General features: G+C 45.3%; 1 long non-coding RNA gene across 1 annotated transcript; it reads left to right on the plus strand.

Annotated features, from left to right (window-relative positions):
• The first annotated feature begins 11,330 nt into the window (after nt 1–11,330).
• Nucleotides 11,331–12,601, plus strand: LOC127016709 (uncharacterized). Its single transcript, XR_007766514.1, has 3 exons — nt 11,331–11,392; nt 11,685–11,822; nt 12,546–12,601. It is a non-coding gene; the product is annotated as an uncharacterized LOC127016709 (long non-coding RNA).
• The last annotated feature ends 4,883 nt before the right edge of the window (nt 12,602–17,484 follow it).

A 17,484-nucleotide genomic window follows, 5' to 3' on the forward strand; every position in this document is an offset into this window, starting at 1 on the left:
GTTGTTCAGGCTTGTTTTAAAAGTCATCTGTTTCCTTCTAAGTAAGGATGCCATATATTTGTTTTTCTCTAGTACATCCTTCTTTTCTGCCCTTTGAATCCCATCTGGATGATTCTTTTAGGCAGTAAACAGGATTTTAAAAGAGAGCTTGAGGGATAAGTGCTCTTGGCTTTGGAGGATTTGAAAGTTACCATGTAAGACCTCTACTCCTCCTACTTTTTGTCAGTGATATGGTAGCTCAAGTCCTAAAATTTTCACTAGTCCTCATCACTGCTGTTCTTGAGGGCTTCACAAACACTCAAGTCATCTTCATATCAGCCTGGAGAGGGTTTCATTTTGCTCTGTTATTTTGGGGAAAAGTTAGGTGGGGTTTTAGAAATAAATTTCATTATCCGTCTTTCAACTTTGATTATAGGGTGCATCTGTCCAAGCAAAGACCTTGCCAACAGCATGCTAGTAGCACAATGGATAACACTCTCTGATTATAGATCAGAAGACCGCAAGTATGACTCCTGGATCATTTTTCTTTTGCAGGCCACATGCTTTTCCATTCTCATTGAAGGTGTTTGAAGCACAGCACGATAAACTCTCTTTGCGATCTTGGATTCCTTACCAGCTGAGTGCGCAAATACACTATTTTCACCTACTTTCTATAGGACTTAGTTTGTGTAGCTCCAAGTACCTCTTTAAGGTTAAAGTGAAATAGAGATCTGGAAGGCAGGAGCCTCTCTTGCTGCACGCTTCACATCTAAACCCCAACAGAGTGATCCATTACTTGGAGAGGTAGCAGATCCTGTGGAAATGTGATTGCATCATTAAAGACTTCAGAATTAATATTCAGAAGCAGGGCAGAAGAGATATCAGTCAAAATGAAGTTGCCCACATAGGCTTAACTTCAGTACTTCCTCAATTCCCTGGTCACATTGTTCTTACTACATTTTGATATAAATGCTGGAACTAGGAATGGAATGACAAATACACTTAGCAGAACTGATATAAATTCACTGCAAAAATATCAGTTGTGACCAATAAAGTCAGATTATTTCACTGGATTTACTCTGGGTTTACCCTAGTGTAACCCAGAACAGACTGTGGTCCAGTGGGTATGGGAAAAGTTACACTTTAAAGAAATAAATCTCACCTATTTGAAGTTTTATTAGCTTCTGTTTCTGTTGTGCCTTTCAATTTTTGTATTTGTCATATACTGGGGCTTGGCTGGATGAAAGCTTTAGTCTTCACTGTGTTATAGAGTTTTTCTAAAGAGTAGATAATGATTTTAAAAAGCCAAGAATAGACAATACATGTAATTGTTTATAGTGAACTTACTCTTGGCTCAATTTAGCCTTTAACATGACAAAGAATTTTATCCAAGAGCATAGTGAATCTATATGGTATTGCCAAATTGAATCATTTAAAAATCATGAGTCAGATCTTAAAAAAAAAATATTATGACATGGACTTCTAATTATAATGTTTAGGAGCAAATATATGTTCAACTCATTTTGCTTTGCCTTCTGATTCCTGAGCCTTTGCAGTGTGCTCAGGTTATATTTTTAAGCTTTCTATCTACAACCATGAGAGCAAGAAAATTACTGCCTTTTTGTTTAAATGAAAGGAAAATGAGAGTTTCTCACATCATCATATCACTCCAAGAGCTGGTACTTTGAGGAAAAAGCCTTAAATATCACCAAACTTATGACAAAAATGGTGAGAATTGGCAATTTGTAGCTCCTCAAAGGTGTCTGAGTTTTAGGTGTGTCCTTCTTACAAATAAAGAACTTCCTGAAGTATATAAAAGATGCAAAGCTATACTTTAGTGGCAATACCATTAGAAATAACTTCTCCTTCTCCAGGAAAAGACATAGATTGCCACCTTCTCTCCACAACCACTGAAATGGGAGGCCCAGCTAAAGAAAAAAAAGTTCTGATCTTAGCTGAGTCAACAATCTGTTACCACACTATGGATTGGGAGTAACTCCAGGAAAGTTAGTGCAAATACCACAGCTTTCCACTTTGAATCTAAGATCAGAATGTTTCCTGATATCTTGGGGAAACTGGAGGAGGGAGGGATACTGGGTTTTGGTTTTATGACTGTGTATTATCTTGAACAGCCCAGGAGAGGTTTGGGGCCTCGTTCTGCTCTGGATTACGTTGGTTTAATTCTGCAGTGATTGCACAAAGACAAATTAGCATACCTCAGATAAGACTGAGGCCAAAGAAGAATTTAGCTTTTTGCAACTTTTAGTTCAGTACAAAGATGACATTAGATTTTGTGCATTTTAACTCACATCTGTCTGCAACAGGGGAGCATTCAATTCAGGAAGTGGAAGCACTTTTCTCAATGGCTAGAGCAGACACTGAAGACTGAACTCAGGAAAGTGGTACAGGATCAGATATGGGCTCTTATCTCTCTAGGATATAATCTAGGAAGAATGAAAAAGTGAAGAACCTGGGAACTGCTGTGGTGTGACCTAGTGAATGGTGAAGTCCCATTGTCCCATCTCCCTAGGGATCCTGAGAATTCAGCTATTCCATTTGAGGCTGGACATGACAGCCCCTTGTCCTCAAACCAAGCAATGGCATTTGTCTGCTATTACTGAAGTGAGAGGGTTGCATTCAGAATATTCTGGGGCTGCTTTGGCTACATCTGCTAAAATTACAAGAGTGCCTGGGCCTGCCTGCAGTTTGACAAGAGGTTCTGTTCTATTATTATCTGTTTATATGAACAAATACATGCACGTCTCTTTTTGCTTTGCAAAGAGTCCTTGTTTTCCACTCTGGCAGCAGATTACTAGGTGTGTCCTGCAAGCTGACCAGATGATCTCTCCATACATCTTCCGCTGTTCCAATGGTTCTTTACGGAGTTGCAGCCTAAGCATCTCTCCTGAGTTTCAAGGAAGTTTTTTTTTTTTGTCATGAGTGCAGCTACAGCAAAGTGTTACCACCCTTTGTCCATTTTTCTGCAGGGAGATGCGTGTCACTGATGCACCATCCCATGGCTACAGCAGATGACTACCGCCGACAGCAGTAGCTCACTCATTTCATGTGGAAAATCTTCAAGCCAGTTTTGTCAGGCACATTCCTTTCCAATCATCTGAAGGCTCCAAAGGAATTTTTCTAATACTTCTAATATTTCACCACTTCCACAACAGGTCTTTCAGCATCTGGAAAAGCAGGAGGGGCTTCTTCTCCGGTGGACGTGGCTCTTGTGTGGGTTGGTGCCAACAGAACTTGTCTGTTATCCTCCCAATATCAAAACAGCAGCCTCTACAGTGGAATAGTTGAAGACTATCCAATAGTTGAAGACCCAATGTCCAACAGGTCTGTTTGGCTTCCTCTTGCTGCTTGGGCCTTCGTGTGGGTCTGCACCAGCAGTCTAAATAGTCCCGCATGATTAAGAAACTCAAGGTAGTTACCCTACCAGGGTAGCTCTCTTCCAAATGCCATACATGAGAGATCCACAGCTCATTACAACTATCTGGCAGCTGACTGGCACTGGCCTTCCTCAGACTGGGAGGCCTCCTCCTTCCTCATCGCTCCACTAGCAGTTCTGCCATCCTACGTCTCTCAGGTTCATTGAAGTCTTACCCTGGATAGCCAGCTCGCCTTTTCCTTCTCAGCTTTTCTCCCCAGTCTATGTGCTCTTGAGTCATTACTCCTTTATGCTAATCATTGGAGTTGGGTTCTTTCTAGCTCTCTTTAATTACTGTCTAGCTTATATATAACCCCCTCATACTGTAATCATAGAGATAGTAAAGATTATGCAAATGCTGATTAGGGTGTAATGTGGCTTGCAGAGCACTCATCATAACTGGTGAGAGGGGAGAAGAAGGGAAGCTTGATTCTTAGGGACTAGGCTGAAGTTGTTCTTAGAGCATTTAGATTTTACTTCTTTTACTTGAAAACTGAACATATTTGATACAGAGAATGCTGAAACTGAGCAAGGAAAATATTTGAATATAATCATGCTTCCCTGAAGATACATTTAAACTAGATACCTGTTCTTGGGTCTCACCTATGCAATATGTGGGGGGTGCTACGACAGTCAGTTCTTTGCAACCCAAGACAGCCACTCTCATCCTGATACCACTTGGAGCACTTTTTGTCACTTTCTTCATATGCACAGGGCAGAAACCTCCCCAAACCCTGTGATAAAAAATTATAGGCAAAAGTGAAATTATTCTAAATATCAGTCAGTGAATATGCTGATCTTCTTTCCTCTCCTAACTCTGAAGACTCAGGTGGGTAAGTAGAATCCAGCTAAGAGATATCTTCAGACAAACAGCTGGGTAATTATTTTTTCTCTAGAGTTACTACATTTTATTCATACTGTCATGAGGCAGAATGAATGGTACCTGGGAAACAGTAAATCTGAATCACCAATTAGTATACAAGGTGAGAAAATGGCTAAGAAAGTGGAAAAAACTGTTGAATAACAAGAGGCAGACCAACAAGGTACTACAAACTTTATGGTAAAAGCCAGAGAGACAGAAGGACACTATACCATCATATAGGTGTGCATATGTCTTGGATCCAACACTTGTGGATCTACTAGAGGGCTGGATATATGTTAAGACAAAGGCTGGCAGGGAATTGTTAATGCCACAAAGGAAGTCCCAAAACTGTGTCTGTAAGAACTAGATCCGGAGTGGAACGCCCTTCAGTAGCACAACAGTATCTCTGTCATACATGCAGGGCAAGATCCATGCGATTTAACAAAGGGAATCAGGGTTAGCTTTATCAGCTATAGCTCCCAAGGGAACAGTGTTGACAAGAGAAGTGTTGTTTTCCTCTAGGCTTCTAGAACAACTGTTCTTTAGATGATGATTGCTCCTGACTGGATTCTCTCCAGGAATCTGCTGGCATTACCACATAGCAAACACAGAGGTTCCATCTCGCAGTAATCTCTTCGGTACCGAAGCCTGGTAGGTCTGCCTGGGTCAGGCTGTGTGTGAAGTCAGGACAGAATATTTCAGGGTTTGGAAACACATCTTTTGCAGACGGTTGACTTATAACAAAAGAACACCCAGAGGCTCAAACAACCTTCAAGAATACCCTGAAATCTCCCTTTAGAACTTGCTAGAGCAGTGTCAATAAAAGGGGGAAAAAAAAGCCTCTCAGCTGGCACAACTGGAAACAAATCTGTTCTGAGGCTCTGATGGCACTGGAGGTAAGGCACACAGCTAAGCTGGAAGCCAGGAAAGTGATGAGACTCAATGACCACCTCCCAGTTGCCTCAAATGCTCACATTGTTCCTAAGCCTGATTCTCACAGGTTCGTTTGTGTTCCCATGACTACACGCAGAAAAGGTGAAAGTAAAAATAGTTACGTCACCCTGAAGAAACAGCTATTATTGATTACTGCGAAGAGCCAATAACAATTCCTACAATAATGAACAATTCTCAGCATTGAAAGTATACTCATCTGGTCTTTCTGCCAATATTAGGTAAGGCTTTTTCCTCTTATATGATTAGATTCTGAGATTCTTGATGGAGAAAAGATCCTGAGGATATTTTCAGAAACAGATGTATCATCCAGAAAATGAGGGCATCTGGATAAATCAATACAGCTGTTATATTCATGTCAGCCTTTTACTTTGCCAGGTATTCAACAGAATCCTTGCAGTCGTTAGTTACAAACTAGTATAATAACTGACATTTTGTGTCTGGGGAAAACTTTTGGACCAAATCCTTGTTCCTGATAAAGCTGCTTTGTGCTGCTCAAAAGGCACAAAGCAGCCTTTAAGATGCTTTTACCGGTTATATTCAGATTCAGCTGTCACAGGGAAATCTCCATATGGTGGAAAGCTGGTCTTGCTGAGTCTGCACTCTTCCCATCACAGCTCTGATTTTGCAGCCATACTGAGAGACATACGTACAGTGGAAGCATTGCTATGCTCTAGTAATTCCCTGCTGTGGAACCGTATCTTGTCTCTTTTTCCAGGTACAGCTTAGAGTTCACGTGAAACACTTTACGGGCCTCTTTGGAAATCCACTGACATGCACTCAAAAATTTCATTTGACTCCAGAGTCAATTTGGCACAGGCACAATGGCAGTCTTGATGGTAGGGGAGCCTGGGGACCTCAATATATTTTTAATAGTCTCAACAAGAGAGTAAGAAGGCCCTAAGATTACTGAGACACAGTTGTGATATGCCATACTAATATTTCTTGTCAATTGTGAAGCAGATCTATAAGCTGACTTGGGAATTACAATTAGCTAGAAAGAAAGGAAAAATGTCACATAGCATACTCATAAAGGCATATATAACTAACTTCTGGAAGACTTGGGGAATGTTTCGCCTCAAATGCTTGTCATTTAGAAAGCCATCACTTTCTAGGAATTTAAAGTAGAAAATCACCGCTTGGGCAGGGGAAGTCTTTTTTTTCCTTAAGCAAGTGGGCTATCACATTAGACATTATTGCTTAGTAGCAGTTGAAATAAACCCCGGGGAATCTTTATCTCATGTATAGGATGCAATAAATGAATGTGTATTCCCACGACACAGGTCCTCTTGGGCTGTGCTTCAGCAATAACAAGGAATATAAATGTAATGATTTTATTATTCTGTTAATAAGCATCTTCAATCCAAAGCACAGGATGAGGAAGCTGCAAGTCAAGAAGCTGCCTCAGTGCCGGAAATGCAGAAACTGGGTCCTGCTAAGTCTTGCTCAGACCCACAATAGCTATCGATTAGGAACGAAACACAACCACCTTCTGCAGAAACTGTGGAGAAGGCACACACAACGCACACAAATCACAACGCTTAGAGTTAGCATTGTGTACAGAAGCAGTGCCAAACTGCACCTGAAACAGCAGGGCTAATAACGGTGTACGGTATCATTACCAATTACAAATGTTCAGCTGAATGACTGTTGATTGCAATAAGCCAATTCACACAAGAAACAATGGTTTGCTGCCCCCCCCCTCACCCCCCCCAGGTTTACTGCCAGCATTAAAAATAACCTGTTGATGCCACTTTTGGGAAGATAGGACTGGAAATGATCCCTTTCTACAACTACACAATGGCCATTGTGTTCAGGAGGTCTCACGGAATACCTTTCCTGCAGCCCCTACTCATTGACGGTCACAAAACGTTTTTCAGAATCAGGTAATAAACTTAAGAGCTGCAGTAAAAGACCAAACCTTTCAAGCACAATATCACAGAAGACTATAACTAGTACCCCTGCAACAAGATATTTACCAAATAAATCTCCCAGAAGATTCTGAGAAAGTGGCAGGGGGAAAAAAGGCAAAACACTCCTTTGCCAGGCTCACCTGAGGGAAAAGGTTCAGTTGTGACCCAAATCTGGCAATCAATTCAGCTGTACGCCTGTGAGCAAGATGCACCACAAACCACCTGATGATTTAATGTCACCAGTGTCCTTTCTACATCCTGTCTCTGACTAATTTCCAGTGCTTCAGAGGCAGTTGAAAAAACCCTCACAAGCCAAATGCAGATGGGGTAGAGGACCAGAAGAAGCCCCGAAGCTTGGGAATGGTCGAAGTACAATGCCAAAGGTCAGCAGCTCAGTCCCCTTTAAGTCTCCCTTGGACACACTGAAGTATCATGCCCTGATTTAAAATAATTTAGGTGCTTGTGCCTAGAGTACTGTTTGTTTGCTCCTGGAATGGTTAGAAAGCTTTCCAGTCTAGGTGACCTCATGACCAATTTATAACCGTACACCCTCGTGCTAGTACAATTCTTTAATTTAAATAGTTCTCCTTCCTTGATATTTACTGTTTGAATGTATTTACAGTGAATCATCACGCTGTTTTGGCTTTGTTTGGCTAGCTAAGGAAGCCAAGCTTGCTTGCTTGCAGCTCCTGTTCAATGGGATCTCTGCTCCCCCGCCACCCCAGTATTCCTCTTCTGCACCTGTGGCGACCTGAGTCAATCTTTTCTGATTGTAAGTCACCAGAACTGGACATAATTTTCCAAACAAGGGTCCTTAGTAAAGCCATATTAATACTTCCCTCTCTCTACTAAAAATACCCCGCTTTGTGCATCACAGACTCACATAAGCCTTTTCCACAGCTATTCCCGCTGGCAGCTCGCAGTCATTTTCTCATGGAGGAACTCACCCACATAGTAAGGTCAGACGAGTAGGCCTAAGGCTACCAGCATCACCACCTTTCTCCTATCACTATAGAGTGTTTTAGGCACAGGGTACTACTACTAATCTTGAACAAATCCTTGCTTTGGCAATTGTAATTTCCTTCACCAGCTTCTTTCAATATCTCTGGGTAAAAATCATCTTCGGGTTCCTCTGTCCTGTCAACCTCATGAATTTCCTCCATTTCTCTTAAGTTTGCTGTTCTGTGATTCCAGGCCTTAGACAAAGATCTACATTTGTCCCTCCTGCAGTTTAACATAAGCCGGATTAGTCTGTGATCACTCAGTTCAAGATTAGTTTCAGTACCACAGCCTTGTACAAGGTCCTTGCCGCTTATTAATACTAGGCCTAAAATAGCATCCTCTTTCATGGACTCACTCCCTGTTTGCTTGAGAAATCGAGTTTCTACGACACTCGAGAACATTTAAGCCCTACCATTTCCCAGTGGTATTTTCCAGTCTGTATCTGAGAAATTACAGTTTCCCATAATCACATGATATTTGCTTTTCTATATCTTCCCCATAGTTTTTGGAGATAACTACCCCTGTCCAAGTTTGTAATGGATTACCACCCTTCTCTTGGTGGATTTTTTTTTTAATTCTTCACTCTCATGTAATTTTCCAATGTAATGCCCTATTATTTTATTTCTTCAAACCATTTTACTAAAATATAGAGTTACTCCATGGTCTTTACCATTATTTCTGTTGTTCTAAGTAGCTACCCCTCCAACAACTATATTGTAAACATTACTGCTAAGCAGTGGTGTGCAGCACGTAGCAGCAGCATTGAGACACAGCGTTTCAAGCCCCAGTGAAAACGTTGCTTATAATATGAAATTCCAAACCAGTTAAAGCAAGACATTGGTGACATATCTCGCTGTAATAACTGTATCTTTAAAATCTTGTAGTCGTGATATGGAAAAAGAAAAAACTACCAAAGCACTTGAAATGGTAGATACTGCATTAGATTAGATCAACACTTTATCCCTTCGGCTACAGACATTTTTAAACGTGGGAAAGCTTCTGACATCTTTTAGATGGTGTAAGAATTTGTTGTCTCTTTTGGAGGAAGAATACATTAGTACAGCTGCTAGAGCTACAGGCACTGGAATCCCATTATGTTTTTTCCTTTTTTTTTTTAGGGCAAAACAAGAGGACACACATACAACAGCAAAAAGAGTGGCAAAGAAGGAAATTGCAGGTTTGTCTCTGATAGAAACTTATTCGCAGCCCTGCCACTGGAGAAATCCGGGCTTGGTGCACAGTCCTATCAGCTGGTCCAGAGCTAAGCAATCTTGAACAAGTGATGGGAACATTTAAGACATCGGTCTTAGATTGTCTTTCTGATCGCAGGTTCACGGCATCATTTCAAAAGGCGCAGTTGTCTTGACAGCTAAGCCAGCCTCTTACTGGGGACAGCAGCAAAAGGCGGGAGAGGGGGGGGGAGAGAGAAAGCAGAGGAGTGGGGTGAGGAAAAAAACAGCACACAAGGGGGGAATTAGCAGTGTGAGCCAAGCTTCGTATTTTAGGGGCTGGTGAGGACACAGCCGGAGCTAGAGATGTTTGGTTTTGCAGGGCAGGTTGGCGTGGGCGTTACAGAGATCCGGGGGATGAAGACCGAAGAGGGTCAGGACGGATTTCGGGACGCGGGGAGATGCTGTAAGCGGCAACTATGACGCAAAGCTTGTCCGTTCAGGATCACGCATCCAAGTGTTCCTCCCTAGTGATCCCTCGATAAACAACGTCCAAAAAGGATGGTGACCTCATCCCACTGAAATTAGCCAAACACCACACATTTCTCCGTGTTCAGCTCCGCACATTCCTTACAGCTCCGGCTCTCCCGGCTCCCTGACCTACCAGCCCCATCGCTGCACCCGGAGCTCCGAAGGCCCCTGTGCGGCAATTCCGCCAACCGACCCCGGCCCGCGCTGCCGCCGGCGCTGGCTGAGCCCCCCCCGGCTCCGGCTGAGCCCCCCCCCCCGGCTCCGGCGGAGCCCCCCTCCCAGCTCCGGCTGAGCCCCCCCCTGCGCCGCTTCTGCGCCAGAGCCGCCTCTCCCCCTCCCCTCCCAGCTGCCCGGTGAGGCCGCGGGGACATGACAAGCCGCACAGCGCTGCCCCGCGTAAAAGCGAGGCCGCCGGTACCGGCCGGGCATCTGCCCTGACCGGGACATGCCGCGATACAAGCGGAGCCCGATACAGGCATTTACTTAACCTGGCCGCCCGGAGCGACAGGTTCTATCGGGTGTCAGCGCCGCCCCCCTTCCCCCGCTGCCGGGAGAGCCGCCTGAGGAGGGAAGACGGGTGCTTCTCGCACCTCCGCGCCTTCGGGACGCCGGGGAAGGGAACGCACCCCCCCGCCCCGCCGGCCGGTGACTCGGGGTTGCCACCTGCGGTTGGCCGCTCCGCGCCTACAGCCGGCGCGGGCCCCCGTGAGGCGACCGGCCTCTCCGGGGGGCGAACGGCTCTGGCTCGTTGCTCTTTTCTGATCTTTTCCAGACTCTTCTCCCCCTCTCCTCCCTCCCCCCGCGGTTTTTCCTCCCTCCCCTTTTTCCCAGTGGCATTTTTTTTTTTTTTTTTTTTTTTTTTAAATAAAGGCTGTTGTGTTCGAGGCGACCCTTTGTGCCGGGTTGCTCGCACCTCCGTCGGGGCGGAGAGGGGAAGCAAGCGGCTCTCCGCCGCGCCGATCCCTCTCTCCCGGCGCCCCACGTCCCGGCGCCATCCCCCGCGCCCCAACGGTCGGGCCGGCGCGGCAACGCCCGCCCTCAGGCCGAGCCCCCGCAGCGGCAGGGCGAGCCTCGGCACGGCTCCCCCGGCACCACCCCCCCCGCCCCGAGCGGGACGCGCCGTCTCCTCACAGCCCACCCCGCGCCCCCTTCGCCGCTTGCGGCGGACCGGCAGGCGCCGGGCGGGACGGGCTCCGCCTGCCGGGCGGCGAGCGCGGGGGCCCTGCACCCCGGGTTGTGCCCGCGGCGGCGGGGAGGGGGGAGGGGGTAACGGCGGCATCAGGTGCAGCCGGGGCAGGCGGGCAGGGCAGGCCCGGCCCCCGGCTGCCGCCTGCGCGCTGAGCGGCTCGGCCGGGCCCGCCCCTCGGTTGTGTGAGGAGGAGCCGGGAGAGCAGCGGGCTTCGCCGGGGATTTCCAGCCTGAGCGGGCGGGAGAGGAAGTGCGGGGCGGGGGGAGACGGCGCAGAGCGGCAGGGACTTTCCGTCGGGCTGGCGGTCGCCTTCGCCGGGCTCCAGCTGCTGCCCGCCGCCCCGCTCCCCTCACACGCTCGCAGGTAGGGCGTCCGCGGGGCTCGGTGCGCCCCGGGAAGCGGCGCGGTGCGGCAGCGAAGGGCGGGGGGGGGGGGTGTGGGGGGGAAGCGCTTCACCGCCGCCGTGGCGGCGGCTCCCGCTCAGGGCTCCGGCACCGGCCGGGCTCGCCTGCCCGCAGTCGGGCTCCCTAGGCAGAGGGACGGGGCTGGGCGGGCGGTGAGAGCTGGGGGGTGCGGGGGGGTGGGGGTGTGCTCCCGCGGAGCCGGCGGGGGGCAAGGCGGCGGCGCGGCGCTGATACGAGGCATCTGGTACCAGGCAGGGGCCGAGCGCGCTTCACCCGCAGCCTGTTGCCGGGACCTTGGCGGCGGCTGGTGCCCGGGGATAGATCAGCCTCCGGCGGGGGCGGCGTGGACTCTGCCTGCCCGGACGCACTCACACTCCAGGGCTTTGCAGGTGCCCCCTTTTCACTTACTTATTTCTGCCTCCCCTCATCCCTACCCCCCCGCCCCTTGCTTTCTCCCCCACTCCGCCCCGCGGTGTGTGTGTGTGCGTGTGCGTGTCGGGGAGGGAAGGAGAGGCGAGGCCGGCCGGCAGGCCGGAGCGGAGCCGTGCGGCGGCGGGCGGGCGGCGCGGCGGCGCTTGCGGCGTTTGATGTGTCGTTTGAATGCAGAAGCCTCGCTCCGCTCCTGGCTCCCTCCATATGCAGTGCTGGGGGCGGGCCGACGGCCTTTAAAGGGGCACTGCCGGCAGCCGCCGCGGCTGGGTGCCGAGCGCGGGGCCCCCCGCAACTTTGCACCTCCCGAGGCTGCCCTCTGCGGCGGCTCCGGCTCCGCTCTGCGCCGCGGTGGCGGTGCCTGCGCCGGCGGCCCCTCGGCTCCCGTGCAATGGGGGCTTCGGCGGTCGCCGCCGGGGAAAATCCTGTGCCGTTGGTACGGAGCTGCCGCTGATCGGTGCGGAAGGAGTTATATTTGTGTAAAGTCTGACTGCCTACAACGGCCCTGCGCTAGAAGCCCGTCTGCCTGGCGTGAGTGGAAAGGAAAGTGTTTTGTTTTCACGCCATTCATTTTATGCGCTGATTCGCAACAGAGCGTTTTAGTATGTTAAATTAATTGCCGTGTTGTAGGTTAGAAAAAATAACGAGTGTTTAAAAGTTTATACTGAGTCATTCCTCTGCAGATGAACCTATGACTGACTCATAATCTGAGAACTGCAGTGGCTTGTAAAATAGGAAGGTAAGGCATTTACATCTTGATTTATTTGTATCTTCAAGTGTCTAAGATCTGAATTATCTGCGGAAAACCAAGAGAAATGGTATTGATGCTAAGAGGCATAATCTCACGTTCTGCTGATCTGAGCTTGTGTGTGACGTGAAAGACTGTACATGCACCTCTGTGTGGATCTTTACCATGCATTAGGACATTTTTCATTTTTTTCTGTGGTAGTAAAATGTGGGAAGTTCCAATGATACAATTTGAAATTTGCAGTCGCCTTGGGTCAGTGACTTCTCTAGCTTGTTGAGATCTAACCGAGCCTTGTATATTGTAATTCGTGCATTTTTTATTTCTTCAATAGAACTGTGTATTTTTCCTTGCAGGTTTGTCCCGTAGAATGCATGTAGCGTTATTGTGCACTAATCTGAACTTGCATTCATAGACCAAAAAGGAGTTTAGTGTATGATGTGAAGGTGTACTAGTGGTATTTAGCTTAGACAAATGAAGTAGTATAATTTGAAATAGCTAGTAAAAATCTGTATTTAAAATAGCTACTAACTTGCATAGAAGCTTGGATTTAAAGGGTAAACTGATTGTTGGACTTTCTTAGAACTAAAGAGATCATAGCATATACTGTATGTTGTCCTATAAAATGAGCCATTTGGTTAAAAGTGTCTGTAAATGGCAATCCATACATCGCGTGTGGATTGACGTAGATGTAAATGTTATTTATTGTGATTAGGGAGAGGGGTTTTGATTTAAGAAGAGAAATACTTGAACATTTGGACTGAATCAGAGTTTTTTATGGCTGAACTGGGAAACCCCTTGTCATAAAGCTTGATAACGGAAACATTGATGTATCATGAGTTTGGGCATTGCAAGCAGATGGCACTATGAGGTTATAAAAGTTGCTTTGTTCCAACATGAAAATGGTAGGTGTTTTACTGAAATATGACTTGATGAAAAGCTTCCAATAATAGCTGGACCTAGAATATAGAAACGTAAAGTGCATTCAGTAGCAAAGCAAATTAATTCTGATCAAAAGAGGGTGCTAAATGACTCAGTCTTTAGGCTTTCCTGAAGTCCTTCTGCAATTAAGTTTGATGATACCAATTTTGAGAAGCCATTCTTGTATGGATTCAGAGAATTTGATCATCATGTAAGCATATTTCCTGTTGGTACCTTGGAAAACTGTGTAAGATGGCAGTAGTTAGCATCAGTGACAAAAAATTCTGTATGAAGTCTTACCAGTCCATGCTAATACAGTTTGTCTTCTAAATGATTTCAAGATCTTGCTGTATTTTAGATCTTCACATTGTTCTTGTCCGCAATGAAAAGTTTAAGTGAGAGAAGAGGAACATTTCAATACTGAAGTCCAGCTAGTCTATCAGTAGATATGGCAATGCTGAAAATATGAAAAGCCAGAAATCTTAATTTTTAACTTTTGTTGTTAAACCACTGGATCATAAATACATTGATAAGTAGACAGTCATAGTTCTTCTGCAGATGAAAAGGCATTTTAAAAATAGGAATGACTTAAATCTACTCCAATATCCTAAACTGGCTTTGTATGAATAGATATTGCAAGAATAACATGTTTTGATCTCTGATATCTTAGATGATGCAATAACTGGATTTCATTAGGTTTTTTATTATAATAGTGTTTCTTAATTGAAGGTGCCGGATCTTACGAAGTCTGAAGACTGCTCATTACACGTTGGTTTCAGACGTCTGTGCTCTTGTGCACAGCTCCTTTAAAGAATTGCCAAGGCTTAATTTTTTTTTTTTTTTAATGCCTGTGGGTGGGTACTTTATGAATATGATGCTTGTATTTGAAACCTCCTGGCATTTTTGGCATGTGGCTCAGGAACACCAAAAGTGGTGGGAGAGAGTGAAATTGGAGATTTCAAGATGTGGTATGGGGAAAAGAAGCCAAGGGAGGGAGAGTAGTATATTTTTGTGCAACAGAATAAAAGTGTGATTGTAGCACAAGAGATAGTGCTGTAGTCACACTAGGTTTTGTCTTACACTTTTTAACCTGTGGTGATGAAGTGGTGACATAGAAACTACAGCAGTGAAGGGCTGGCAAAGAGGATATAACTGGTCTCCCAGCTCTGCCTGCTGGAAGCCCATACCCTCATAAATGGCTAGTTTAAAGTCAGTATATGTTTGTTTTGACAAATCACAAACGCATTTCATTTTTTCTATGCCTTTTTTTTTAAGGTAGAAAGAGAAAAGACTAGAGAATTGGGAGGAAGGGGGGGCAACTTACAATGAAAGTTCATTAGGTGTCTGCAAAGTAGGAAGAGGTGCTTTCTTCTAATGGGAAAGAAGAGAAAAGGAAATAAAGACAAAAAGCCCCTAGAAAATCAGTAAGGAAAGTATACAGTAGAAAGATCTTAGAACTTAGGGAGAAAATAAGGCAAAAGATTATTTGGTATTGGGAATTGTGAGAGAGAGAGAGAGATGTATTTATATAGTCTTTGAGGGTGTTTTTGTTTTCTTCCTGCAGATCTTTTCTACTGGAGCACTGACAGCAAAATATCGTTGCCACTGTGACTTCAATTGCTACTGACTGTTGGCTTTGCAACTAGGTTAACAGGGCGAGTGCCTCTAAAATTATATACAACAACTGTAGGTCACTAATCCTCTCCACCCGCCAAAAAATGTTAAGCCTTTGATTTCCATGCTGTTGTTCTTCCCTGCTGCTTTACTCTGCATGTGTAAAGTGTGATTTTCGTAGAATTCCAAGTTCTGCAGTTCGTCTAGTCAAGGGCAGCATGGGGAGCAAAGTCTTAACATGTTCATGGATGCTGAAGTTCAGTATTGGACATGTGCGATGACCTCCATCCCTAGCTCCTTCCTTGTACTGAAAATTGGGGTGTTGTGTACTTTGACACCAAGATTGAATTTTTGCAAATTGCAGGCATTAGAACTGCAATGGGCATAGCAGGAATGCTTTAAGTTGGAATGTTTCATAGTTCCAGTATTATTTTATATAGTATCATAAAACGATCATTTATGAAATAGATTTCTCTTATGTATAGAGGAAACATTCTGTAGATTATTTACAATGATAAAAATTGCTAATAATTCTGTAGTATAGTTTAAATGCTCTGAAGTGAATATATCCTTTCACATACAGTATACGTAGCAAATGCTTCAGTCAAAAAACTAGTAAAAGAAGTCACTTTGACTGTATGAAAGCTCATAATTAGAAAAATTTAACATCTGGAGTAATACTGAACTTTTGTCTGACTTCGTGGTTTCTGCATTAATATGAAAAACATCTTTTTGTAAATAAAGTAAGATATGCCCACTCAAGACAAGCTCGAAATGCCATGAGTCTTTACAGCTTTCTTAGGCGTCTAGCAAAAAGAGTTATTTTGATTTGGTCTGTCTTGAAAAGCATGTTGCAGATGCTACTGTGAGATAAGAAGTGCTTTCCTGGCTGCCACTTCATTCCTGCAAGCTTTGACATCTATCAAGAAAGAGAAGATGGTCCATTGAAGATACCAGTGTGAAATCTAGGAGACCTGGAGGCTGGTTGTTTTTTGGTTTTGGTTTTTTTTTTGTTTGGTTTTTTTTTTTGTTCTTTTTTCGTTCCTGTAGATGTGTGTACTGTAAGTCATTCAGTTAGGGCCAAACCAACAAGGGGCTTTGATGTTGCATGTTGCAGTGCGGAGTGATGTGGCATCATGCCTGAGTCCCAGGGGCAGAAGGGGGATTCCAGTCCAAGTTTCCTACTTCCCTGGGGAGTATTCTCATCATCAAGCCACAAGCCAGTTAAGAGTAGTGTCACTTCCTTCTCTTGAAACTCTTCTGCTATGCCAGGAATAATCAAAACTTGGTGTGCCTGAGAAACAGAGCAAGGGGAAGCATGATGTCTCAGTCAAGTGGTTGGGACAATTACCAGGATGAGGAAAGACATAGAGTCTGCTGATGGTTCTTCCACTGCTGTTTTGTTTATTGTTTTCTGGTGCATTTGAACTTGATATCGAGATGCTTGCTGAGGTGATCAGCCTTGTCAAGACAGATGTTTCCTTAAGCATAGAAGATGTGCTGGGGAAGAAAAGAGTACTGATACTTGGGTGCCGCTCGGGTTAGGTGGTAGCTGACTGGCAGTTCTGAGAATAACTTTGATGCAGCTAGTGGCTTATATGTGTCTGGCTTCTGGCTCCATATACAGACTATTTTCCTGGTCTGTAATAAAATGGGAATAGTGGCGCTTCCCTGCAATCTGAGGACATAAAAATGATGAGGTGCTGAGACCCAGCAGGGCAGTACAAGCGTCATCTGTTGATAAATGAAATGAACTGCAAGTGCTGTGTAGAGGCATCCTGTTCTGTCTCCTCTGCAGTGCTCTGCCATTCTGCACCGTCAGCATCGTGGGACAGGAAACAGTGTTTGCTTCACACTCTTCCATCGTTGCGTACAGCAAACACACAGTGCTGTATGGAGCTGAGTGTACGTGACAGAATTTGTCAGTGGTAGCTGTTCTGGTGCTTGTACTTGTTCCCAACTTTCTGCTTTGGATGTTCTAGAAAAGTAACAATTTTGTCTTATTCTGTGGAACCAGCTTACACGATAAATGTGCCTAAAATAACTTTCTAACCGCAAAGCCCAGCTTATAAAACAAATTTTGGCAATGTGAATGGATTTTGTTTTGTAAGCTCATCCATGTACTTGAGAGAGGGAGATAATTAGAACAATTATTAGAGGTTTTTATAATGGTGATCTTGTGTACCGTACCAGTTTGACTGTGCCCTCTTCCTGTCTTTCCACAGAGAGGAACCTTCTCAGAGTAGGTTGCCTTGTGTGTTGTGGCTTCTAACTTAATGACTCGCAGATGTAAGTCTTGATTTTGTATAGGAAGTATAGCCTTGCAATTTTCATTCAACTTG

The sequence above is a fragment of the Gymnogyps californianus genome, chromosome 5 (assembly GCF_018139145.2).
Source record: "Gymnogyps californianus isolate 813 chromosome 5, ASM1813914v2, whole genome shotgun sequence".
Lineage (NCBI taxonomy): Eukaryota > Metazoa > Chordata > Aves > Accipitriformes > Cathartidae > Gymnogyps > Gymnogyps californianus.